Raw genomic sequence first — 9,798 nt, 5'->3', positions numbered from 1 at the left:
AGAGTGACTTACACACACAGGATGTGAAACACAAGACAGGTTTGCAGAGGAATGCATGGTGCACGAGGCAGCTGCAGCAAATCAACCCAATTCCTCAGAGTGCCCAGGCCAGGGTCAGATGTCTCCTTTACCTCCCCCAAAACCCACTCTGCGCTTCATAGTTTTGTTTCCCTTCCTACTGGCAAACCAACATAAAAAGTAACATTTTCTCTTCTACTCTGCCCTCCCGTTATATATAAACAGGCCCATGTCTTTGCTTGCCTTGTTGCCTTAATTCAATTGTCTCACAAGAAACATTTTCCCTGCACTGCAGTGCAGTTTGTTATTCCTTTCATCACGTGTCTTGGAGGAGAAAAATGATTGCATGAAATTCACCTCACACAGCAGATAGTCTGTCTCTTTTGGCTTGTCTTCCTGGTCATTTTTAAACATGGTTAAAATAAAAATAAAAAGATATATAATATAAATTAGAAACACAATGCTTTTTATGTTTTTCAAAAGACGACCATTTGTGCTGTAGCAACTATGAATCAGAATGCTTTTCAGGTTCATAAAATACCATGCACATGTTTTTATTTTCATGTGGTTTAATTTCAGCATAAACAGAAGTTATTCTGTGTCAATAGAGAAGGAATAAGTAATAAAAAAAACTTACATTGTAATGCCAAATGTTCTTAAATGCAGGGTTTTGTAAATTACCTAGAAAGGTATTTCTATTCTATTATTTTTGAAGGAATTCAGTTTGATTTCATGATCAGTCTTGAAAAGGGTCTCGGTATTGTGATTTGCCTTGTGTTTTTTTTTTTTTTGAGAGAGAAAAGAACAGCTGTTGTATTCACAGAGATTCTAACCCTACCATTTAACGTGTATCATGGTTAAAAAGAACTTGTTGGCATGGCAACAGCCCACAGCCACGCTAGTCCCCTACCCCTCTGAACTGGTATTAGCTTTCAGTCTCTCCCGGATTGTAACCAGTTGGCCTCTGAATCAAGACCTGCCTCACTCAGTCTTCATTCCAGGATTTGACGGAGGACAGGCTAAAAACCAAAAGCTACTTTTCTGTCTGGAACTTGTATGATGCATGATGAGGGAGTTTGAAAATTAGACATTGGCAACATTTTGTATTTAAAGATCAATGAAATCCTATTTTCTGTTTCGTTTTATGATCCACCAATGGTCAAATTTGAGTCTGGGGTTCCTCCCTCCAATCATCTGGGCCTCTTGGCTTCCAATTCAGTCAGTGTGTGAGTTTAAACTGAATTAACTGAAAATTACTTGCAGATAGTTTGATAAACTTTATGAATTACAGTTTTAATTTTGGGAAACTCACCACAGTTCGTGTCACTGAAGTTCTGTATCTTGTCTAAGCCAATAGGTTGTGCAAATGTTAAGTTGAAAGCATACAATTTGTGCTGTTGATTCATTTTATATGCATTCAATTAAAACAATCAACAACAATTGTTTTGCATTTGAGAATCTGACTATCAAGTATTTTGGAACATCTAATGGAATGCAAATACTAATACAAACTGATATCCCATTCATAAATGACTCTACAATTCCAGTCAAAAAATCAAATCAAGTTTAGTTGACAATGTAACATACAACAGAAATACGATTTATGGCTGTATGGATTCCTCTTGTCATTGTACTTACTGACAGACATGCACAAAGTTTGGTTAGATTGACCTTCCAGAACAGCTGATCAGCTACCTTTCTATCTAGAGGCCTCCAGTGTTATTGTTGATCTTCCAGATCTTCCATCATTGCTATAACAGAGAGGGCCAAATCTGAAATTAAAAGCTGCTTTTCATAGAATAACCCACATTTGCAAAGAGTAATATTCCTATAACAACTGTATTCTACCCTCTAGTATTTGCTTCATCTGAAATGACAGACTGCCCTTGTAGATGCACAGCATCAGTATGGAATGCCTTACAACTCCCACGAAGTCCAGCTATTTGGTTTGTGCAAGAAGTGTTTCACATGTTAATCTGTTTTACTTAGGGAAAAGGGGAAGAGCAGCTTTAGTGTGTAATGTCATCTCTGCGCTGTTAATATTATTATTATTATATATATATATTTTTTGCAGGGATATGATTATTTTACATGCTCAGTTGTCTATTTCTGTCAGTCTGATTTCAATTATACCACCAGTCGCAAGATTTAAATTTGACCTCGTGTTGAACAAAGATCTTTTATTTCATATTTTGTTAATAAAAATGACTGGCAGATGCTTTATGTGTATATATTAAGAACCGTCAATTATGCTTGGATGCTGAAACCACAGAAGGCCATGTCTATATGCCAGTTGATGTCTTAAAGGGATTGAGTGGCCTTTTGACATTCCAGACCCTTCACACGTCTTGTGTACTTAACTAAATAGCACTGATTGGTCGATGGGTTAAAGGTTAGAGGTGACAAGCATGTGTTTTTTATTCTTTAGTGTTGCCATTTGTTCAAGAGCAGCCTTGCTCTGGTTTGTTGATCTTATTTTCTCAGTTTCCATTTGCTGCAAGTATTTAGCACCTACATATATGCAAGGTAAGGAAGTATGGAGCCATATTGTTCAATGTATTTTAGGTTACACCAACCAACACTTTCTCTGTAAGTCAAATACCGCGTCATCCACTACTTGTTTCTTAAGTGATTTTGTTGTTTGTCCTTAACTTTAAATGGAATGCAAACAAATGCTGCCTTTCCTTACATCATGCTTATTAAGTAGTCAGCTTTGTTATGCAAATACTAGAAAATACCTTTGCTTATGTATGGTGTACTTGGAGCCAAGTTGAATTGTTCAATCTAGAATTTTATGTTTTTTTTTAGCATACATATACTATAGTATATTGACAAAGCTGTAAGGATCCAGATGAAGCATTACTTTATGTTACAGTTTACAGTGCAGTGCATAAGTATTTGGACAGTGACATGGTTTTAGCTTGTGTTGACTCTGTACTCCAGCACATTGGATTTGAAACCCCTATATGACTCCTGTGAGGAGATCATTGATCATTTATTTAGCGTCATTCTAGATCTCACTGAGTTCTGTTTCAGTTCTTTCCTCTCTTTTTGGTTGCCATCTCTTTCAAGAGTCAAAAACATGCTCAGATTAAATGTAATGAACATTTCCCGCAAAGAGAGATTCCAATCACTGAGCTACCCACGATAATGCAACATTTGTTCAGACAATTTATAAATGGAAGTTTTATCACTTTTTGTGATTAGAAATAGATATTGTGACTGCAAAGAGGCAACAAGGCAGCAGAAACAGAGCCTAATGCATATGTTTTTGTGAGATCTAGTGACCCCAAATAGTTTTTATTAATTTATTTAACCTTTATTTAACCAGGTTAGACTTACTGACATTAGGAATATCTTCTATGAAAGTATCAACTGATTGCAGACAACACAATTACAACATTTAACATAAACACAGGCAAACAGCAATGTTCTAAGTCTTACACTCAAGTTACTCAAGAGTAGTCTGTGCGGACTAAGGGTCAAAGCAATTTCACTTTCCTCCATAGCATTAAGCCTTGCTTTAAAATCATTGAATGATACGAGCTCCTCTAAATTAGATTCTTTCTGGAGCTCATTCCGTGCTCAGATATGAGTCGCTCTGTCCAGTTGTCACACTGAAAACTACAAAACCCCATTGAATCAGGCTTTGGACCAGCCAACAGGCCTACAGTTTGGATGTCATAATGTTCCAGCCTGGTCCTGGAGGGTATTGGTGAGAATAGCATGTTTCTGTAAAGACGTGGTGAATCTCACGGTGGTTCCCAGCATGTAGCCCAGAAAAGATCCACACACACATAACTCAGACGCCACCCGACTCCAGCCAAGAGAAACCAGTAACTGAGTGTGCGGACGTTTTTTCCCCTCCCAGACCACAATCTTTCCGGCTGTGGGTTTGGATTCAACGTGGGTGATTTTAGATTGGAAGAGTTTTCACATTCTAATTGTATGCTTTTACCTTTTGTCTTTTCAGTACAAAATGAATCAATTTTCAAACATAATGTACGGTACTTAAAATAGCCGTTATTCAGTGTGAAAATAAGTTTCATGTATCAGTGTACAAACAATGTGAGAAGTACTGGTTGCTTATTTGTTTCTTTGCTTCACAGAGAAGAGATATTCCATGTACATTTTGCTGGTAAAATATAACTAAAATGCCTGCATGTTCTGGGACTGGGTAGACAATACCCTATGCTTACCTTGCCTAGTTGTCTTCACTGTGTCACCTGACTGCACTCATATCATCCATCCATCCATCCATTATCTTAACCCGCTTATCCTGAACAGGGTCGCAGGGGGGCTGGAGCCTATCCCAGCATACATTGGGCGAAAGGCAGGAATACACCCAGGGCAGGTCGCCAGTCCATCGCAGGGCTCACACACCATTCACTCACACACTCATACCTACGGGCAATTTAGCCTCTCCAATCAGCCTAACGTGCATGTCTTTGGACTGTGGGAGGAAACCGGAGTACCCGGAGGAAACCCACGCAGACACAGGGAGAACATGCAAACTCCGCACAGAGAGGCCCCGGCCGACGGGGATTCAAACCCAGGACCTCCTTGCTGTGAGGCGGCAGTGCTACCCACTGCACCATCCGTGCCGCCGCACTCATATCAGTGCAGTGGAAACACTAACACATGCATGCTGGCAGAAATTCCCAGGTGGAAAGGCAAATAACTCCTATCCAGAGCTTTCCCAACCACATGTTTCACTGCTCGTAATTACTATGTATAAGACAACAATGTTTGCACTACTATATTTACACTACACAATGTTTGCAATCTTTACATAAGAAATCATATACAATTTAATAAACTTTTATTATGTTGGTTTTTCACACAGTAGGCAGTTCCTGCCATGCCTACTATGTCTTCATGGCTTTCAGTATAATCAATGATTGCATACCGTGGAGTATCCATCCATTGTTTGAGATACTGTGCGATAAGACCCTTTGCGTGCCACGGGATCTTTAATGACGACAGTGAGTCAGGACCTCAGTTTCATCTCATCAACATGATGGTGTCTCCTACAGCACAGTGTCCCAATCACTACACTGCAGTTTATTTGACCAGAGGGGAGATCGCCCCCTGCTGAGCCACCAATACAAAACATAATGCCCATGAGCTTTCCGAAACAAGTATTAACCAAGCCCCCACTTGTTTAGCTTCAGCTATTTGGCAAGAGCAGAATGCACAGCGGTATGCCTGTTGATCAGGCTGGTCATCTAATGTCCATACTGGTAGATCATCTAATTGGTCATGCAAGACCAGCTGGTTCCTGCATGATGGCCACCAGCATACTTATATTCACCGATCTACACTCATTGTTCACTTTATTAGGTAGATCTGTACTCCAGCTTGTTAATGCGCATATTTAATCAGCCAATCATGTGGGAGCAACTAAATGCATAAAAGCATGCGGACATTCAGAGGTTCGGATGTTTCTCAGACAAAATGTCAGAATGTGGAAGAAATGTGATCGAAGTGACTTTGAACTGTGGAATTATTGTTGGTGCCAGACAGGGTGGTTTGAGTATTTCAGAAATTACTGATCTCCTGGGATTTTCACGCACACTAGTCTCTAGAGTTTGCAGAGAATTGTGCAAAAAAAAACAAAAAAAACATCCAGTGAGCAGCCGTTCACGGGTTGTTAATCAGAGAGGTCAGAGGAGAAGGGCCAGACTGGTCGAAGGTGACAGGAAGGTGACAGTGACACTAATAACCATGTATTACAACAGTGGTATGCAGAAGAGCATCTCTGAACATGCAACACATCAAAACTGTAAGTGCATAGGCTACAGCAGCAGAAGACTTAACTTAAACTTAAATACCTAATAAAGTGCTTTGTATGTTGATACTTGTTTCAGAAGCATGTGGTGAAGAGTATTCCTTCCTTCTTTTATTTGCGCAATTTTAGCCAGGCCCTCTTTCAGTCTTTGAAGGAGGAATTTGTTTATCTATCTCAGTCTGAAATGCTTCTCTGTATCTTAAAACATACTCACATAATGATGAATCAATATAGTACCTTGTCAGACAGTATGTCTACATTTTCAGACCAGCTATTTTGGAAAGAGGTGTCATCCATTTGACTGATGCTGAGAAAACTGTTCTCCTGTCGTGCTCCTGCTTGAGCTTTGCTAATAAGATTGTTTGGTTTGGCAGTGCAACAGTTTGACAATGACATTAATATTAATCTTGTGGCAGAATTTTAAAAAATCCACGGCAAAGTGTTCTGGCTCATAGATATATGACATATGACATTTTCAATAGAGCATTTGTACAATGAGTATATGTAAAACCTCACCTTTTGGTTTTGTTTGATTCTTAGCATTGTTTTATTTAATCTTTTAATACTGACTTCCATCACATTCTCATACAGTACTTACATACACAAGCAGAATTCGTTCTTAGATGTGACCATCAGATAAAGCCTGCAGCTGGTATCAGATAAGGAATAGCTGTTGTGACCTGTATACAAGACTCTGGGATGAACAAAGTATCATATTGCTCCAAGAATTCCTATGCTCCTTTTTTAAAAAGGAAACATTTGAAACATGATCAAGTGCCTGATAAGTACAAAGTATTATGTTTATGGTAATTACATCCTAGTAATGTAATAATAATACTTAATTTCCTCAGACAAGATGCGTCAATGTGCCTGCTAAACTATAACTCATGTATAAAGTGATATCTAGATATAAAATGAACATCTATGATACACTTCATATCTCTTTTATCAGTTATATCATATGTCTATGTGCTATCAATGTACTGGCATTTTGAATTGTATAACATATAGGGTGATTTTCACAGTGGAAGGACCAGACAGTAGGAAACATGATCATTATGCTCTCAGACTATTAATAAATCATAGTGACTTCGGTAATATCAGCGGTACAGCGAAAGAGCAATCGCAAATTTTTGCTCTATAGCTGTACCATAAGTGAACAAATGTTAATATTTCAGTCTTCTGTCTCTCTTGTTTGTGTAACTCTTTTCAATTTTCTTATTACATTCCAAAGGAAGATCTTATTCACATAGTCATGTCTCAGGATAAATTATTACTGTCTCATGGCAGACCATATGGTTTGAGTCATTTAAGTCATCGTAGATGAGGTCAGCATTTTTGTTGACATCTGCAGTACAAGCATATAAAAGGGTTTAATAACATTGTGCTTGTTGAACTTTCTTAAATCCTGTATTCATAAGCAAAGAGTTGTAATATACATTATTTTAATCAATAAATCAACAAAACTTTTTTATTTTCTTTTAATTGGTAGTATCAACAACCATCACCATATCTTTTTAACACTCTGTGACCACACCAGCATAAACCAGCATAAGTTTGAAGCTGGTTAATGGGTTTATGCTGGTCAGGCTGGTGATGTGATGTCGATGCTGGTAGCTTTACTTGGTCATGCAGGGCCAACTGGTTCCAGCTTGCAGGGTACCAGCATACCCATCTTCACTGTTCTACAGATATGCTTTGTTTGTTTTTACAGGAGAAGCCAGAGGTGAAGCATATCCCTTCTTCTTTTACCTGCAGAGTTTCAACCAGCCCCTCTCTGCCCATCTCCAAAGCAGGAGTTTCTGTATCTACAGTGCACTCTGTTCCATTAAACATGTTCTTCATTATGTCCTGCAAAGCAGAACGTGATTTCATTCGCATAGCATTCTGCCCCAAGTGTATCATTTTCATCTGTCCTTTTGCCTAAGTTAACTAACAGAAGAAAAAAAAATGACATAGTGTTTACATTTTTCTAGACTCATTGTAATGTTGCTATGCTTTTTATTAGCAAATAATTTGGAGAGCGTGTGAAATCATATTGCTGACTAGAATGTATATGAGGAATCGACCATAAAGAGGTAGCAATGGAGCTGTTTCAGTGAGCTTTTAGCTGGTGACAACACGTGGCCAAAGAACAAATGTAAACACAAACACTGAAGTTCTTGCTTCAGTGATCTATAACATGTATACTTTGCAGTTCAGGGATCTGCAATTTGTGAGAGTAAAACATAGCAAGCATTCCAGACATAGTTTTTCTTTATAAAAAGTGAATAATGTCATTTCACACAATGATTGATTAAAAATACATTCATGGTTTGTCATAATATTTTAAATGAAAGATTTTGTGCTTGTGTAAATGTAGAATATATGCGCATATAAAATATATACTTTTAAAATGTGTTATTTAATAAAGATTTGTATTGTGATACATGATGCAGGTATGTACACAAATAGAAAGCTCAGCCAAAAGTGTGAAAAAAATAATTAAATGTACCTGGCAGTTATTTATGAGTAAAGCCCTACAAACATTTATTTTACATTTCGGGAATATCACTGGGGAAAAGTTTCTGCAATTAACTTTGTAGTAGCCCATCGAAATGCATCTAACTACACAGTATTTTTTTCCCTGTGTCCCATTAACATCAGCATAAGTAAACTTGCTTTAATGCTTGTTTGTTTAAGGCCAAGCAGCACTAAGTGAATCTAAACATTTTCTTTTCTCCTTCCTGCTTCACAAGTCTGGGACACACAATTATCTCCTGATAGTCCTGATGCCGCCCCTCCCCCACAGCCCCCTGAATGTGATTGGCCGGCATCCCCTCCAGCTATTCGTCTTGGCTTTTTCAGTCATAAATACATTTATCGACCACGCAACAATCAAATTGTGCATGCCTTTCATCTTTTTTTTGTTGTCATTTGACATGAGTAGAGACTTAGGAAATGTATATCCTGTCCACCCTACCTTGAAAACACAAACGCAGAGTACATACCCTCTCATACACATAAACGGCTTGGCAAATGTCATTTCTTGTAAACCTTACCCAATACAAAAGTGTAAAAAAGAAATGACAAATTTAAACCAACAATTGATCATCCTATTCTTGATAATCGTATTAGGCTTCAGAATGTTTATTTAAGCTGGATCATGTGATAAAGACCCAATCGTGCTGTATGTTTATAAGTGAAAACATATGTGTGAGTATCAGACACCCCGCTGATTCCTGAGCATGCACCACACTGAGCGATGTGACCTGAACACAGTACAGAATTAAAGCATAGCAGTGGCCTACTACCCCAGGCATTTATGCCATCAATTGTCTCAGTGGGAATTGTCTTTCAGTGGAATGGTTAGTAAGGTATCTATGATTCTCTGAGTTATGAATTCTGCCAAATGACACTCATTTTCATAATTATTTTGCCTCCGGTAACCTTGTATACATTTTAGCAGCTGCAGTAGACCCATGAAACAGGAGTGCCAGGCTCTAAGGAAAAGTAATATATAAAGCCTATATCATGTAGGAACTCTGTAGAAAAAGTGGCTTTACAATAGAGGTTATGTGAAACACTGCCTAACAGCACAGAGAGCCCCTAAGGTGCAGGCAGCAATAGAGGAATGCAAGAGAGGCCACCTCTTCACAGAGGAAGCCCGTGGAACATGAAATCACATGCAGTGACAGAGGGATGTATCTATCTCAGTACTCAGTACTAGTCTCAAGGGTGTCCTTGAATCAAGCCCAGCAATAACTCCTAGATTCCTAAACCGTTCCCTCCTGCACCTCTGACCTGCTGCATGGGACACTACGATATAAATTACCCCAGGTAATCCCACTGAAGAATATCCTTTGGTCTCTCAGACCTCAGATACAAAAGTGGAGGAGCTAAACTCTTTTCCCATGGCCAAACTGAGTGCAAGCAGCTTCTGGAGTTGATAGTGGGTTTGATCCAGCAGTGAGAGATATATCAACATGCACAGTTCATTAGAGTCAAGG

This window comes from Conger conger, chromosome 12 (assembly GCF_963514075.1).
Source record: "Conger conger chromosome 12, fConCon1.1, whole genome shotgun sequence".
Lineage (NCBI taxonomy): Eukaryota > Metazoa > Chordata > Actinopteri > Anguilliformes > Congridae > Conger > Conger conger.
The sequence above is the reverse complement of the archived record's forward strand: the minus strand, read 5'-3'. Positions refer to the sequence as shown.